A 15,914-nucleotide genomic window follows, 5' to 3' on the forward strand; every position below is an offset into this window, starting at 1 on the left:
CCCGTCGAAGATTAAGATCTTGGGGAATTCCGATAAATCTGGGTTGGTTCTCCATCTTGCAATGCACGCTGAGGAACTTCTGGTGGTGGCAGCTTTGGTATCTCAATTGTCAGGTTTTAGTCGACCTGATTCTGGGTGGCTTGGAAATCAACCCGAATCTCGAGCACAACCTTTTCGTTTTCCGCGAATCGCTCAGATAAACAGGCCACGGATCCATTTGTATAACCTCGCCGCACGGAACGGAAAAAAAATCGATCAGCCCACTGAGAAAATGTCAACATTTTGACAGAAAGGGGGCACGTGTAAACCACAATAATTTTCATTGAAATCAAAAACACAGTCAAGTTGATTCAACGCCGTTGTGGGTTGAATCAAATCAAAATTTTTGTTGTTATTTCCAAAGGAGTTTGACAAAATACAGCAAGTAATTTCAACTCAAAATTTTGAGTTGTTTCGATCGGTTTTGAGGGTTATTTTAACAAAAAATCGTCAAGTCAAAACAACAAAATATTTTTTTGATTCAAACCACATTGATTTTTTTGCGTGTATGGATGGTTTTGGTTGCCCGTGTAACCATTCTCCACCGCAAACAACCCCTCGTTCACGCCAAATTTTTGCTTCACGCGCATTTGACGTTCCGTCCCCGTCACATAAATCTTCTCAACGTCGGCCCGATTTTCACCACCTATCAGCCCGATGTTGGCCACTCTTCCGCCGTCAGGGTAAATCTGCGCGCTAACCTTCCTCGCTACACCCACCTTGACACTCGCCTTTCTCAAAAGTCGTTTTTGCTGGGCTGTCATGCCCTGGTCTGCTGACAGCAGAGCCCCCAGTTGCGATCGCAGCAAGCTGGTCGACCTGTGTGTGCGAGCGATTTTTCCTTTTCATTCGTTTTTTCAAAAATGGCCGAGTAGGACGTAGTTTTTAACCCCTCAGTGCAGTGCTCTCTTCGTCTTCATGCTCTGTGTGTGCGCTGGTTTTTCCCCCTGAAGATCCCAGAAGAAGAAAATTCGAAGGCCAAGAACCCCCAGAGCGTGCGTGTGCGTGTCCGCTCCGCTGGAACCGAAAAGATCCGTCACCGTCGTCGTCGCGTTCCGTCGCGCAAGGCCTACTTTGCTGCGGAAGAAGCAAGGGGTTGGGTTAGCAAGGAAGCGAAGGAAAGGGGAGGAACGTGTCCGGGTGGCCGCGGAACGGGAATTCCGGGGTCTGATTCCACGGGTTGTCCACGGTGGATTTTTGGTGCCTTGCCCGGAAGTGGGGTCCGTGTGCGTGCGTGTGTTGGAGTGTGGTGCGCGATAACACCTCGCGACTCCCGTCACAGAAATCGAAGCAACCCGCGCGGAAAGGTCCTGCCTGCGCGTCCAGTCTGAAGAAAGGAAAAGTCAAAAGTTCGGGGAAGAAAAAAGGTTTAAAGTTTTAAACAAGGCGAAAATCAATTCCGTTCTGCTGCGAAGTTGCGGGCCGAGGTTAATTTTTGCTTCATTTGGCAGAAAGCAAAAAGAGTGTGTGCTGTGCTGCCTTTGCCACTGCTGCTGCTGTGTGCGCGTGTGTGTGTGAGAGAGATAGTGTGCGCGATATTTTCCTCAAAGGGGAAAAATAGCAGCAAATCCAACAACAACAACAAAAAGAGGTCCCCCCCGAAATTGTTCCGGAAGTTGCCTTAAAAGTTCCTCAGCAGCGCGAGAACCAGTTCCGGAGAGGTGAGTGTTGTGTCCCTCATTGCCCCTCAAAACACACACACAGCTTCAGGAGATTCATCGTGATTCAGACGGCCAAAAATTCGGGAATTTCCCTGGGAAGTTCCGTTTTCGGTCCGAGACACTGTGGGTGCGCGCTAGGGATCGGTCCGAAATTACGCCACTTGGAAAAAAAAGGGAAAATTCGAGATCTTAAACGTGCCGCTCGCGCGACACGGAGCACAAAGTCGTCTCCGACTAGCGCGATCGGAATTTGGAGATTTTTCCTTCCCTTTTTTGACGTGTTTTTCTCTCTTTGTTGAGCGTGAGTGTGTGTGCGTTCGTCTATCAGTTCCTCCTCCGCTGGAACGAGCGGCAACGTGCCCCCGCGAGTACCGTTTTGTCTGCGAGGAAGAGGGGCGATTTATTGGAAAATTGATGCGATTCTAAAATGCCCATTTTTTTTTCCAAAAGTCAAAGTAGTTTTGCCGTGACATAACCGGGATGGCGTTGAAAAACGTAGTTCATGTCAGTTTAGTTTGGTAAACAATAGTGCTCCTTCATAATTGGAGCCTAACATTTCAAAAGGGCACATAACTTTTGTAAACAATAGTATATCCCTTTCACTCAAATGGCAGTTTACAAAAGGTGTGAAAATGACACACTCCTGGTTAAAAAAAATATGTGCCCTAATGAAATGGCAAGCCCGAATTGTATACATCCGATGTACTTGAAGTTCACGTCCGTGTTTGGGAAGCGCAATATCTGCGGAAAACTTCAAGCTGCAGCAAACTAACAAAGGTAGTTGAAGTTCACGTCCGTGTTTGGGAAGCGCAATATCTGCGGAAAACTTCATGCTGCAGCACACTAACAAAGGTACTTGAAGTTCACGTCCGTGTTTGGGAAGCGCAATATCTGTGGAAAACTTCATGTTGCAGCAAACTAACAAAGGTGCTTGAAGTTCACGTCCGTGCTTGGGAAGCGCTTATTTTGGTGTTCAATTCTATACATTAATGGAGCTCAAAAGATCCCCCCTGGTTGCCCCTCTGGTGCTGAACAGGACCGTAATTCGTCTAGTAACCCGATCATAATATTTACATTTTTTGACAGTAGGGGTGGTGCCGCAACTGTCAAAAATGAATATGATCGGATAAATCAAAACAAAACGAGCAAAACGATAAAAAGTTTCTCAGAAAAATAAAGCGTTTGACGTTCAGGATGCGAGCACATCCAATCGTCGAACCGACTTTCGGAGATCCAGAGATTGCAAACTCGGAACGTGGAACTGTAAGTCTCTCAACTACGCTGGAAGTACCCGCAATCTTTCTAACGAACTGCGGTCTCGACGCTGTTTCGAGGAGGTGCGCTGAAAGGGGAAGGATCACCGCAATTACACACTGGAGCTTGGGACACCTTTTACCATGTTGGTGGCCAGAATGTGCCGGTAGAGAATCGTTGAAAAGGACGCTTTCTACGAGCTTCTTGACCGCGAGTACAGGCAGTGTCCTAAACACGACTTCAAGATCGAAATCGGCGACTTAAACGCTCAAATTGGCCGGGAGGAGGCTTTGGAGCCCAACTTGGACCGCACGCTGCTAATCAACAGTTCCCGGCACCTGATCTGGAGACGGTGAAGAAGGAGATCAGGCAGGGCCGCCGGTAAAGATCGGTTACCCGGTGAACTCTTCAAATATGGAGGAGAGAAACTGGCGAGGGCGCTTCACTATGTGATCTCCAAGATCTGGGAGGAGGAGAAGCTACCAGATGAATGGATGGATGGTGTCGTGTGCCCCACCTACAAAAAGGGCGATAAGCTGGACTGCGGCAACTACCGTGGCATCACGCCTATCAACGCGGCCTACAAAATCCTTTCCCAGATCCTCTGCCGTCAGCTGTCACCCCATGCAAGGAGGTTCGTGGGGCCCTACCTAGCGGGCTTCACCGGCCCGCGCTTCGCCACGGACCAGATATTTTGTCTCCGACAGATCCTCGAGAAATGCCGTGAGTACAACGTGCCCACACATCACATCTTCATCGATTTCAAGGCAGCGTACGATAAAGTCGACCGCGAGCAGCTATGGCAAGCTATGCACGAGAGCGGATTCCCGGATAATCTGCCTCGGCTGATCAAAGCTACCTTGGATCGTGTGATGTGTCACGTGCGAGTAGAAGGGGAGCTAACGGATCCCTTCCAATCGCACCAAGGGTTACGACAAGCTGTGACGGCTTATCCAATGTCCTGTTTAACCCTCTAACGCCCAGAGCTGTTTGCTTATCGTAAAAATAGTAAATGGCTTAATTTTGGTACAATAATGCAGGAAATACTTTACTTTGACCCACAAACATCGAATTGGGGCAAAAAAGTAGAATTTGAAGTGGTGCACCAGAGCACCATCAGGAAGATGAGCAACTTTTTTTTAAACCACAAAATCTCGTTTTCTTCAAATCTATTGGTTCATTTGTTTGAAAACGCTTCGAAATGTGTTAAAAACTACTTATTCTTTGCTGTAAGACCATATTTCTGAAGTATTAACTACAAATTCTAAAATCTCTGCATTTTCAGGTTTCTTTGATTGGCTCATTCAAAACCCACAGACAACCATTTTCATGAAAAATGAGGAAAATAATAAAACTATCGGTCTAATAACAATGTTTTTTCTTGTTTATGAATAGTCAAAACGTTTATAAACTTTTGTTTTGATAAAATTAAGCTTTTTCTGTAATTTAGAAAAAAGTGCTCCTGAATATTTAGTTGCTCATATGCCTAGGTGGTGCTCTGGTGCACCAAATGAAAAAGCTTTAAAAGCACTTAAAACCGGTCCAAACTCACTATGTTATTCACAGGGGTTCTTGTCCAAGGCTCAAATGATAGCAAAACATTTTTTATTTGAGAAAATTTTGTGTTTGGTAATTTTTACGGGCTTTCGAAAACAAGTCTTATTTATTTCCCTAAAATTGGCCCATTTTTGTTTACATTTCACACTGTAACTTTGCTGGTGCTTAACCAAATTTGATAAAATTTGGGAAGATGTTAGTATACATTCTACATGAACACCTGCAACTTAAAGCACCATGAAAAGTTGTGTCAGTTCCGATATATTTGAGTTCAAAGTTTTGGTGCTCTGGAGTAACCATGGGCGGGAGAGGGTTAACACTCAAACGCTCGGGTAGTCATTTGACCCCTATTTTTTTCTTAAAAATCTCATAACTTTTGGTAGAATTGACCAAATTGGATGCTTCCGGTTGCAAAAGATCCAGATTTGTCTATATTTTGAACTGTCAGATGGGGGACAAATATGGTCCACTTTTACCGGAGATATTCCGGATTCCGTTGGGGTACCTCGACCCTCCTATTTGGAGTTTTGGTCAATAGAACAAAAACCATTGCACAGAAAAATGCCGGAAATGATGCAAAACTTCAAGGCATCCTTCTAATACATCATCCAGCAAAAATAATTGACATGGTTAAGTCATACGGGGCACTGGAACCGGTTCCATCTGGGCACCAATCGACATCAGCTCAGTGAACCGTTTTCGGTTGGAACCTGTTTCGGTGCCCGAAGGTCTTGGCCATGCCATGTGTCTATGCAGGATGATGTATTAGAATGATGCCTTGAAGTTTTGCATCATTTCCGGCATTTTTCTGTGCAATGGTTTTGTTCTATTGACAAAACTCAAATAGGAGGGTCGAGGTAACGGAATCTATCTCCGGTAAAAGTGGACCATATTTGTCCCCCATCTGACAGTTCAAAATATAGACAAATCTGGATCTTTTGCAACCGGAAGCATCCAATTTGGTCAATTCTACCAAAAGTTATGAGATTTTTAAGAAAAAAATAGGGGTCAAATGACTACCCGAGCGTTTAAGTGTTAACGTCGGACTTGAGGGAGTTGTGCGAGGAGTGGATCTTCAAGCAGGCACGATATGCAACAGGACAGTCCGACTTTTTGCTTATGCGGACGACATTGATATTATAGACCTAGAGACGGTGAAAATGGTTTACACCGCCTTGAAGACGCAAGCAAGACGAATTGGATTGGTCATGAATACGACGAAGACGAAATACATGAAAGGAAGAAGCTTAAAGGACGTTGGCCCCCCAAGTCTCACCCCTTTAGCTGTGGATGGCGATGCGCTGGAGGGGGTGAGCGAATTCGTGTACTTAGGATCGCTGGTAACGTCCGACAACGACACCAGCTTAGAGATCCGGACTCGTATCCACTCTGCAAATAGCACCTACTTTGGATTACGGAAAACCTTGACATCTGATCGAGTGCATCGCGCCACGAAGCTGACTCAGACTGGACGCTGTGGTCAGAGGACGAACAAGCCCTTGGAGTTTTGCGAACCATCTACGGTAGAGTCCGTACAGCTCAAAACGAGTGGCGAAGGCGCATAAACCACGAACTGCACGCGCTGCTGGGAGAACCGACCATCGTCACCCTAGCGAGAGTCGGGACGCTTTGGTGGACCCGGATGGCGGCACAGACCGCAGAGCAGGAGCACAGCGTGCACGATGGGGAAATTGAATCGAGGCGGATCTACAACTTGGCGAGCTGCAGCCCAGAACCGAGCACAACCTTCTTGATACAGCACGGGCACCGCGTATGGTGTTCTAAGCTGATTGGTATGGTCTGTATGTATGCGAACGAATGAGACGGCCTACGACTTATCGATTTCGGTACCTCTCGAAACATGACCATACGTAGTACCTTCTTCCAGCACAGCCTCCTCTACAAGTAAACCTGGAGATCATCAAACAATACGCAAATCGACTATGGCGCAAACATCGACTCGGACCTTTCAAAGTCAACAAGATCCGGTACAGCCGCCCTTCGCAGCGCTATAATCTGCAGCGAAGCAAGGACCACGAGGTCGCTACCCAGTACGCGCGGAAACTCCAAGCTGCATAACACCTCCCGTGGAAACAAGGAGTCGTTCAAACAGTTGCGATGACAGCAAACCCATCTCTTCCGGGATAAGAAGTGCCGCTTGGAAGCGTTGGAGTGCCAGGAACAGCTGTATCGCTCCAACGGAACGCGTAAGTTCTACAAGAAACTCAGTCAATCCGGGAACGGCTTCGTGCCGCGGGCCGAAATGTGCTTGGATATAGACGGAGGCATCTTGACGGACGAGCACATAAACGGTCTGCACCAGCTGATAGTCAAGATCTGGAACACAGAACAGCTACCGGAGAAGTGGAAAGAGGGAGTAATATGCCCGATCTACAAGAAGGCGGACAAGTTGGAACGTGAGAAATACTGAGCCATCACTATTTTCAACGTAGCTTACAAAGCGCTGTCTCAGATCATCTGTGGTATGTCGGAGCGTGCAAAAGATTTCGATGGGACGTACCAAGACGGTTTTGTGGAGCAGAACTCGAAGACGGACCAAATCTTTTTGCTACGCCAAATCCTCCAAAAAAGTCGCGAGTACCAGATCCCGATCGATCGCGAAGAGCTATGGAAGATCATGTACAGGAACGACCCTTCCGGGAAGCTGATCAAAATGGTGAAATCAGCTCTTGGGTGCGATGTCTGACCCGATCGAATCGCCTAAGGACAAGGTGAAGGTAGCTCCGGCCTCTGTTACAACAATGGGCTTGGAGGTGTTATGAAGCGGATCATCACCGGTAATCGTGCCTACTATGGACTCCACAATACCTTAAGGTTTGGTATCCTTTCCTGGCGGATGGACGCGCAAAAACCTTGAGGTTTTTGAACGGCTTGTGCCTAGGACGATCTTTGGCGAAGTGCGTGAGAACAACGAATGGAGAAGGATGAACCACAAGCTGACGCAACTCTACGGCAAGCCAAGTATTCGAAAAGATCAATCCGGTGCGGTTAGTGTGTAAAACGGAACAGAACCGAGAATTTTGGATATTCCGAATTGCAACAGCTTTCGTCACTCAGACTGCACGGCAAAGCCAAATTAGGCAAACCGCGGATGATTCACCAAGGACCTTGTCCCATTGCAACGGTCTTGCCCCGCATCCAGTAGGGCACCACACCACATCTCACCGCGACGTCCCCCGAAAAACTGGGCCATTTAAATTAATCACTCTCGCACGCACAAACACACTCGTGTGTGTGGAAACTAACGCGCGCGTGCAAACTACACCAGCACCTACAGCTGATGTGTACGGGAGAGAGAGTGTGTGTGTGAGTGTGCACGGTGGTTGTGCGGCTTAATCCCAACGCAACAGCGAACGTCCGCTGGGAAAAACAGACCACCAACAACAACTCGCACTCGGCGGGGAAAGAGAGCAGTGAGAGAGCAGTTTTTCCAATCAAAAAGAGCAGCAAAAGTAGTTGAGAGAGCAGTTTCGGTGTGTTGTAATAAAATAAAAGTGAAATACAGTTAATTACAGGAACGTCGGACGCGGAGATCGGCGAAGGAGAAGAGGCACTGCTTCTTTTTTTTTGCCGATTCTCAGAGCCGGTCGTGCACACCGCACTCAACCGGCAGCGCCATCTTTGGGATTTAGGTGTCAGGGCTGTCCAGTGTCCGCATTCAGCTATGCATCGTCGGCGACCGTCATCGATCTTCCGGACCTGCCAGTGAATCACCGCCGTCGGAGAAGCGGTTCCAGAGTTGCTCGGATTTTCACGTTTCAAGTACTGGTACCACACGTTCTCCGAATCTCAACACACAAAAAAATGGGAGTAGAGTAGGAGGATGACAAAAATCCAACAACAGTTGGTGGTGCAGTGCCGCCCCGAGGTCGTCGAAGCTATTTTTGACCGGTAGCTCGGTCGCAGCGCAGAATGAGCGGCGAGGTCTTTGTTGTCCAAAAAATCGAAACCCGAACCTGTGTGACCCGATTCTGGACTTGAACGAATGAAAGCAGCTGCTGCATCGAAGTCGTCGTGTTGATTGGGAACCTATGCTGATAACTCAATTAAAGACAGAGAGTTGAACGTGCGCGAACCCCCGCGCGAAGGTCAGCCCCCGTCCGAGAGCAGATCTCGTCGCGTCATGTGTGCGTTGACGTCTTACGTCATTGGAAGACTCCGCGTCATAGCGCCATAGTTTTGGGGTGTCGTCGTCGTCACGAGTGTGTGTGATAAGTAAAGTCAAGTAGCTGGAGCAGCGCACTTGGTGTGTTTGCACTTGGCCACACCTTGAGGCGGTTGTAGACGCGGAGTTGGTTGGTCGTTCGATCGGGGATCGTGGGAATTTGGAGAACTTTATCGGTATTTGGATGGAGCAGATGTAGTGTGTTTTTCAAAAGAACCTCCCAGAGATTGGTCAAGAGACAAGACTATTTTTAATATCTCGAGCGCTGCTGTGAAATATTAGTACAATTATCACCCTTTTCTGAACTTCTTCGTGTCCGTCGTTGGCTGCGCAAGGATCAAGGTCGACTTTGAAGCGAGCGCGACTAAACTTGTCGTGATCAAAACGAAGTTTGTCGATCTGCTTGTGAAGAATTCATCCAGTTAAAAGTAGAGTTTAAAATTAAAAATTTAAAAAATCTCAAAAAAAAAATAGTTTCCAGACTTGATTATTCGAAATATGTAAGATCTACTAGAAAATCGTCAATTCAGCATTTCTCTATTTTTACCAATTCACCTCCCTTAGGAAAGGTTATACAAAATTTCGAAAAATAAACGTATATAAAGACTCACCTTCACGTATACTTATCAATTTATAAAGAAAATTGTGACCAAATTTGTGTATTTTTTTTTCAACTCGGTTTTCCCCGAGCTGACTTGATCGATTTTGTCCGGATCAGAGCCATTAGATCCGTTTTGTAGTCCCAAAAGACTCTTTAGAGAATCATTAAGTTTGGTGAAGTCCTTCAACACAGCAAAAAAAAGAAGTAATCCAGCTGCGTGTAAAAGACCAGAATGTAAAATAAATTTTGCATTATTTTATGAAATTCTATGTAATATTACACCCTGAAATATGTAGCCAATCAATATGGGAAACCTACTTGACGTTTTTTGTATATACGTTTATCCTTTCGATTCTTCATCGGTCCGATGGCCGAGCGGGCTAAGGCGCCAGTCCGTACTGTTGGTGCTGGGTTTGAATCCCGTCGGTTGCAACTTTTATTTTTGTCTTTTTTGACGGAGGTGATGTTAGTTTTTTTTGGACACATGCAATATTTAGAAGAAGATTTCAGTTGTTTTGACAAGACTTTTGATTTGAATTCCAGTAAATCATCTGTCAATGTAAAAATATCAATTAATTGAGAACTCCGTAAAATTTAAACTACACAATCGTTAACTAAAATTTTTGTTGATAAAAATTTAAAAATACTTTGCTTAATTTCAGCATAATAAAAAAAGACTGCCCTATGGGTATCCAAATATATTTTTTCGGTTTAAGCTGCTTTTAAGCATGATTTTTGAAAAATATTGAACATGGATGTGCGACAAAAGGTCGTTGATAATCACAAACTTCTAAATTTTATATTTTCTTACAATCAAATCTGATTTTTTTCCTCTGAGTTTATTTATTCTTTTAATAATGAGAAATTCTTTCAAATAAATAAACAAACTTCCAAACTGTTTTTGGGAGTTTTGCTATTCCCATTATTTGTTAAAATAATATAGTTTATTTGAAAAATGAGCAGTTCTTAAAAAAAGTCTGACTTTTTAAAATATGTTGAGAGATTTTTCATTCTTTAAAAATAAACCATTCTTGATGATATTGATGTTTTGTGAGTTTTTTTTTAATCTTTCAAGCATGAGCGTTATTTAAAAAACAAGGTGACATCTAAATTTTTTTCGATTTCAAAAACAACCTGTTTTTTATTCTCATATTTTTTTTTGTTTTTTCATTCTTTCTAACATGAGAAGCTCTATAAAAAAATCTAACTGCTTTGTCTGATTTATTTTTGCCAAAACAAAAATGAAAAAAAACTTTTGACCTTTGATCTTTTCGACGTTTTGTCCTTTCCACTTTCGACCTTGTTAGTTAAACGTACGGCTCGCGGTAAAAAAAATCTTAATTTTTCTTTTGTAAATTTTTCATAAAATATGTATTTTGAAGGATAAGTAATTCCTTGCAGAGAATCGCCAAGTTTCTTCCTCCCCTGTTAATTTAAAAATGTAGTTCTGTTTGAACATTTGCGCTCGAACTCAATCCACTTCAACGAATCATCTTTGCAGTTATCTTTACGCAGTAGGCCTGGCCGCTGGAAGTAAGCGCCCCAACATGCTCGTCAGAGGCGACGCGTGGCCAAAATGTTTACCTGTTCAAACAATCTTTTTAGTAATTTTCAAGTTTTTTAGCTCAATCATATTTAAAAAATATCTTTTATACATAATAAAAAAAATTAGATGATGAGCTATATTGTTGTGAGAACTGTTGATCACATGATTTTTATTGAAATAGTAACTCTTTCAAATTACAGCAATTATTATTGTTCAAGAAGTGTAAAATTGAAATGCTTTTTACATTGTAGTTTCCTGTAATAAAAACTAAATCAAAACTTGAGGCGTAATCCAACCATAAGTTTTTCTCTGGAGTTTTCTTTAGAATGACTTCTCTTATGTTCCATTGGATTAGATTAGAGCAAAAAAAAAATTCATTATTCTCAATTCTCACTAAGCAAACATTCCGGATGTTGACCATTCCAAAACAATTAGGCCATAAACATTGTATTTTACGTTTCTCTTCAAAAGTTTCCTTAAAATCTAGAGGGAAAAAATTAATATCGATGAAAATTATGAAAATCTACAAAAAATTAAATAAAAAACATCACTTTATAAAATTTTCCCAAAAAAATTTAAACGATCAAAACTCAATAATTCAAACCAAGTACACATTATTACGACAGTTTTATTTTGATTTGTTTGTTTTTGGACAAACAACATGTAAAGGAAATTATTGTATGCTTGGTAGGTTAAAGATTTTGTTCTATTTTCTTCCAAATTATTTTGCAAATCTGTCGATGAACGTGCTTGCTCACTTTTAACTGAGCTATTTATTACTTTATTTCAGTTAAAAACGCTTTTTGGAAGCAACATGCCGTTCTACTATTTACAACAATTAAAAAAGTTTTACAAAAATATTTGAGCGAACACGCCAAATCGTCTTAGAATCATAGAACAGCCAAGCGCATTCGTATCCATAAAGCTCTCAATGAAAATCTAACGCGCACTGAAAATTCTCCCAAGCAGCCGCCAACCTGTTCGTATTTCTCCATGCACGAGTTCCCATACAACGCATCCAAAAATACACAGAAAGACTCCTCTATTTGTACACGCTGGACGGTATGAATGTGGTAGTTCAGGGTGTGCATGAAAGCTTTTGCATAGTCGACATAAAAGCGCGCGAGCCGAGTTGCGAGCAGGGAGAGAGCAAAGTTCAAAGAGAGAGAGAGAAAAACTCCAGATTTTGCTCTCTCCCTGCTCGTGTCTCGGCTCGCGCGCTTTTATGTCGACTGTGCAAAAGCTTTCATGCACACCCTGAACTACCACATTCATACCGTCCAGCGTGTACAAATAGGGGGGTCTTTCTGTGTATTTTTGGATGCGTTATATGGGAACTCGTGCATGGAGAAATTCGGACAGGTTGGCGGCTGCTTGGGAGAATTTTCATTGAAGCTCTATGATACGAATGCGCTTGGCTATTTCATGGTTCCATGAAGATTTGGCGTGTTCGTTCAATTATTTTGATGAACATATTTTAATTTCTACTTCAGAACGAAATCAAAATGATCACCTGTCCTATGAACAGGTTGAACAGGTGGACGCGACGCCTCTGATGCTCGTGAATACTTCCGAAAGGATGGATGTGCTAGGGTTAGATTAGCTTGGAATAATCGTTTTTTTGCCCTAAGAAAAAAAAAATCTTTAAACTTTCTACGACAATGATCGTAACTCATGCTTAGGGCGTATCCCGGACTTTTTTTCGCTAAACAAAGTTGAACTTCACCTACTGGGGGGTAAACCATAAAAATTAAAAAAAATAAGCACATTGTTGTGCTGAATAATCTTGCCCAAAAAAAAATATATATAAAATAATTTGTAAGAAATTTTTTTAGTTATCAAATTTAAACAAAAAATAACATGAGCGCTGATTGAGAATAAATCGTCCAAGATAAGACAAACTTTTGAGCATTTCGGTCCTCAAAAAAAATTATTTACGCAAGTAAAAATTCACGTCATTTCAAGGATTTTTTTAAGATAGAACGAAAGTTTAGATGCTTCACCTTTTTATGGGGATAAGGGAAACTTTCCACGGTACAGTCCAGACTCGATTATCCGAAGGGCTCGGAAAAATTTCTCTTCGGATAATCGAATCATCGGATAATTAAATCACGAAAAAAAAGTTCAAGATGGTATGTCAGAGACATAACCGAAAGACATAGGACCAAACAATTTGAATGTGTTGTTGGATTGCTAGTGAAATCTGGAATAAGATTATTTTATTTTGTTTCATAGATTTGTCGGCAAAATTGTCATAAATGTTCTCCCAAGGTGAACCTTCCATGAGGGCACCGGCAACTCCAGGTTGTGGCCACTACGGTCGAAATGTCAATTTTCATGTTCAGTATCAAAAACCATGAATTTTGATACCCATATTGCCACAACTCGTATGGTTCTGTAAAAGACCCTCTGGGCCCCGGGGGAACCTGCTTTGAGATCACCGGCCACTCAAGGTTGTGGCCACTACTGTCGGAATGTAAATTTTCATGTTCAGTATCAAAAACCATGAATTTTGATACCCATATTGCCACAACTCGTATGTTTCTGTAAAAGTTCCCCCGGGCCCCGGGGGAACCTTCTTTGAGGGCACCGGCCACTCCAGGTTGTGGCCACTACTGTCGAAATGGCCATTATTATGTTCAGTATCAAAAACCATGAATTTTGATACCAATATTGCCACAACTCGTATGTTTCTGTAAATGTCCCCCCAGGCCCCGGGGGAACCTTCTTTGAGGGCATCGGCCACTCCTGGTTGTGGCCACTACTGTCAAAATGGCCATTATTATGTTCAGTATCAAAAACCATGAATTTTGATACCCATATTGCCACAACTCGTATATTTCTGTAAATGTCCCCCCAGGCCCCGGGGGAACCTTCTTCGTGGGCACCGGCCACTCCAGCTTTTTTTTCACCACTGTCGAATTGGCCATTTTTCATGAGAACCGCCGCATCATAGCGACTTCCACGCCGTCCGCTTCGCTTGAATTTCCTCCTTCTGCTGCCGGTGGTTCTTCCTTTTGGTTGCTGGTCCTCTTCTTCTATTGGCCGCTGCTGCTGCTGCTCCGCGCCGGCCCGACGTGCACAGTTCGAGTGCTCGTTCCAAAGTGACTTGCTTTTGCGAAATTTTCTGCTTAAATAGCGGCAGAGCCGGAGAACGGCACAAAGGGGCGCGGTCTCGAATGCATACGCTCGCTCTGATTGGTCATCTGTCCGATTTGTACTGAAAAATTACTCATTTTGATTGCATGTTTTAAGTGCTTTAACTATGTTTAGTCAAACTATCTATGTAGTTAAACAATAGCTGAAGTCCTCCTCTTTCGATTGGTGGTCCAACCGTCTGTATTGATTCACAAGGAAAAAAGATATAAGCGTTCAAAATGTCCCCTTTTTTAACGCTTAAAAGTGACGCTTTGGATCGAATTTCTGAACTGGCCCCCCAATATAGTAAGTAGAGACATAGTCCTATGTAAAAATTTTTAGTTGTCTAATTTTTGTCCTCTAAACTACGTTAAAGTGATTTAGAATTTTTAAATCCAAGATGGTGGCCAATATGGCGGTGACGAAATATTGAAAAAAAATGCATTTTATTATTTATTAGGCAATCAAATATTAAAATTTAACTAAAATGGGGTCGCAGAACTCGAATTTGATGTTTAAATCAAGAAAAAGAAAAAAAAAGTTTTTTTTCTGTTCGTCATTCGATTATTCGAAGTCCCATACAAACCTTCGGATAATCGAACTTCGGATAATCGACTCTGGACTGTATCCCCAACCAAGCTTCTCCTGGAACCAGTCTTTGTTTTTTTTTTCTTTTTTTTTAGAGGAAAATGGTCTGGGTTACGTTCTAAGCAAATTTCGAAAAATCATTCCAAGGAATGAGATTTGGAAGCTAGAATACGGTGATGCTCCGCCTTTTTAAGGGGATAAGGGAAAATTTGCACGGTATCTCAAACTGAGCTTCAGTCTGGTTACGCCCCACGCTAAATTTGAGAAAGAAAATCAAAGTGCACGTGATTGCTTTATCATTAATTGGAAATGCGTTTACAAAATGTTATCTGGTGTAGTCGAGTTTGCACTAGCAGTTCTTTCGGCTGAAAATTTCCTCCTCCCATAGTATCGTCAATTAGCAATCATCAGCTTTTATGTGCCTGGTAGAACGTTCCATAACGATGCGTGTCGTCCAATTTACATCCCAGATATTCGGATAAATCTGGAACACGGCGCATAATGAAGCTGCGCACTGTTTTTGAATGCACGAAATTTTCTCAACTTTTCTCGCCCGCGTTCTCTGATTCTTCCTCTCCCTCTCTCTCGTACCGATGAAAAGGTGTTGTGGATGTGTTAGTTCAACTCATGCAAATATCCTCCGAAAATGAGAGTAAGTTCTGATCCATAATAGGTGGAGATAGCAGGCAAATTTATTATACCATCATCAACATGCTGAAAGCTGAAACCAGCAGCGAGTCCGGTCTCGATTCTGAACGTCCGACGATTCTTTTTTTTTTTACTTTTTTTTTATGAACGGAAGTTGAAACACACGACGACGGAGTGTTTTGTTTCACTTCACAGCTCTCCAGCGGGCTGCTCTCCCTCTTCTGCTCTCCGTTGTCATATTGTGTGGTGTGTGGTATACATTATGGCACATTTTGCTTGACTGGCGGCGCGGCGACCGGCAATTTTGTATCACTTGTGTGTGATTGTTGTGCTTGTAACACACAGGATAGAGCGAATATGTATAAATATGTAGGGTAACGAGGCCAACTGTGGAACTCCACCGGAAGTTGCAATTGTGGGCATCGGAACTGGAAGTTGACCGTGTGTAGATTTTACCCTAGCAAAACGACCGTAATTTTTTAGCGAAAAAGGACAACCGGACCAAATTATGCCGGAGCCGCAGTTGGAAATTGGAGCTTCCAATTGTAACCAGCAGCAGCGGCATGAAATCATCATCACTTTCAGCATAGATCATCAACATTCAAGTGCGGAATCCGATATCCCGCGAAGCTCTGGATGACTGAACGTTCTGGGAATGGACGGCGCGACGTTGATTCACACCTCGCTTGCGTTAAA

At 43.1% G+C, this 15,914-nt stretch overlaps 1 protein-coding gene across 1 annotated transcript in view; it reads left to right on the plus strand.

Moving 5' to 3' along the window:
• Positions 1-811: 811 nt before the first annotated feature.
• Positions 812-15,914, plus strand: part of LOC6035127 (TATA-box-binding protein) — a 40,268-nt gene continuing 25,165 nt past the window's right edge. The window contains exon 1 of the mRNA XM_038261909.1: positions 812-1,700. The gene's annotated coding sequence lies outside the window, so the exon portion shown is untranslated. The remainder of the gene's footprint in view (positions 1,701-15,914) is intronic.

The sequence above is a fragment of the Culex quinquefasciatus genome, chromosome 1, assembly GCF_015732765.1.
Source record: "Culex quinquefasciatus strain JHB chromosome 1, VPISU_Cqui_1.0_pri_paternal, whole genome shotgun sequence".
Taxonomy (NCBI): Eukaryota; Metazoa; Arthropoda; class Insecta; order Diptera; family Culicidae; genus Culex; species Culex quinquefasciatus.